This window comes from Lepisosteus oculatus, unplaced genomic scaffold, assembly GCF_040954835.1.
Source record: "Lepisosteus oculatus isolate fLepOcu1 unplaced genomic scaffold, fLepOcu1.hap2 HAP2_SCAFFOLD_50, whole genome shotgun sequence".
Lineage (NCBI taxonomy): Eukaryota > Metazoa > Chordata > Actinopteri > Semionotiformes > Lepisosteidae > Lepisosteus > Lepisosteus oculatus.
In genome coordinates, this window is record NW_027168042.1 from 922021 (window position 1) to 924440 (window position 2420).

The window sequence follows — 2420 nt, forward strand, 5'->3', positions numbered from 1 at the left end:
TACCTACCTGTTTGACCACTTTGTCTGCTTCAGTCAGGACAGGGTGCTGGGGCTGACTCTGAGCAATCTGAGAAGAGCTCTCTGTGATCTTCTCCCCTACAGTGGCTACATTGTACTCTGTTTGAAATCCAGGTATCGCCTCCGGTAAGTTCCTCGGTCCTTTTTGGGATTTGAAAGGGTAGAATCATTTTGTGACTACATTTCCTTGTCATGCACTGATATGTTCTGGTTTGTGTTCGATTACTGCAGGCTTTAAAGTACTTTCTTTTTGTTCTAGATTGGCAGTGTTTGAGATGGTAGGAACTTGTCATATTCTCAACTCTGAATGCTCTGTAAACATACTATTTTAGCAATTCTTAGAAATCTGAAAGCAGTGTTACCTGTATCATTTTTTGTCTTGGTAGTAGTATTGCAGCTCCAACATCAGCACTTAAATAATGGTTTGTGATGTTACTTGTCCTTGGAGTTAGTATACTCCTGAGAAGTCAAGAGAAATCTTCCGTAAGCATTAATTATGTTTCACTTTTGAAAGCAAAGTACGTGTCAAGTACTTTGAAGGCATTTGTTGATACTTTTAAGCACTTTCGTTGATTATTATTATCCTTCAATTAGTTATTACAAGTCCAACATTCTCTACATGATCTCACTCCATATTCAGAATGTGGGAATACAGTTGTTTTAAGGAAATGCCAATGAATAGATAGTAGCTGCACTCTACAAAGATGAATTTGCTAATTAATCAGTCAGGGACACAGCTTATACTTCAGTAGTCTTAGATCATGTAATGATGATTATTGTACTTTATAACTAGCAAAATCCCCATATCCTGTTCATTGCCCCTTTTTCAGTTATGTGGATTGACTTATCCCTGAAGTGGTTAATTCTCACCTTGACATCTCATAGAACAACTGAATCTCTACCAAGGGTGAATGTGTCCTTCCTCTTAATGTCTAAAAGAAAAGGTTAAAATTCATTGAAGCAAAATGCAACAACCCAAAATGTTGGGGAGGTCGTTTCCACAGTTATTTCATATGACAGTGCTTGGAGTGAAACTACATGACCATGGTGAAGAAGAAAAAACACTTTACCTTGTTCCTCCTGACTGATGTCCTTATGCGTGTTTTGCACAGTTGAGCGTTTTGTGTCTTGTCGTCTGTGTAGGCAACAGCCCTCTTCCCTGGGATAGAACTAGATGATATTTAGACACGTTAATTTGACTTCTCCATTGCTCACATTGATGTGGATATGATTATAATGCTCTGTTTTGTGGGCTTCCCAAGAAAACAATAAATCCCTTACTACTTGTTCGAAATGCAGTAGCACAGATCCTAAAAAATACAAGAAAGAGAATATCATTCCTGTTTTGAAAAAACTTCACTGGTCACCTGTATTATCTAGGATAAATTTGAAAGTTCTTTTACTTGTTTTTAAAGCTTTAAGCGACCTAGCACGTCTGTACCTTACTGAATGTCTGTCTTCATATGTTCCTATACGTGACCTGAGATCTGCACATACTGGCCTACTGCAAATACCACATGTGAAATGCAGAAAGAGTGGAGAGGCTGCTTTTTGTTTTTATGCTTCCAAATTATGAAACTCACTTCCACTTTTTATTAGGCAGTCAAGCTCGGTACATTGTTTTAAAAAACATTTGAAAATGTTGCTTTTAGTTAAAGTGGTTCTTTGTTCTTTCTATTTCTGTTTCTTTTTTTAGTTCTCTTTAATTGTTCTTATTTTATTACGACTTTCCTAATTTTTATTTATTTAATTGACATGTATGTTGCTTTACTGTATTGCTGTATTTTCCTTTACAACTGAAAGTATATCTCTCAATTTTAATATTTTATTTTTACGCTTGGTTTTTAAAGCATCAAAGCACTATTTGTATGAAAGGTGCTCTATAGATAAAGTTTATCATTATTATTTTTAATATTATTATTATACTTTGTTACATTTTTGGTTAGGACAAAGATTCTAGTAGAGGTGGCCTCTTTTACCCCGTTTCAAAAAATTGGAAAACTACCTTCAGGATACACTGACAATGACCATCTACTGTCTCCTCTAACTGTGTATTGTAATCATGCATATCTTGTGTATTATTTATTGTAGTTGGTTTTGTCATTCTGTAAAGAGGCCACCTTTCAAGGCACTATATAAAATAATGTTTGTTATTATTATTTACATTTTTCATCGTAAAATCTGGCAAAGAGTCTTAAGAGAATGACAAAGAACACGTTGCTCTTACCTTTCCATTCCAAGAAATGCCCTCAGCTCGGATTGCAGAGATTGACCTCTCTGTCTCAAATTCTGAGAAACATAGACTCGATTGAAAAATGACCATTTCCTAAGATTCACATAACATCACCAGTCAACATTTGCCACTTGACATCAATAGAAACCATAGAGTACATGACATTTCC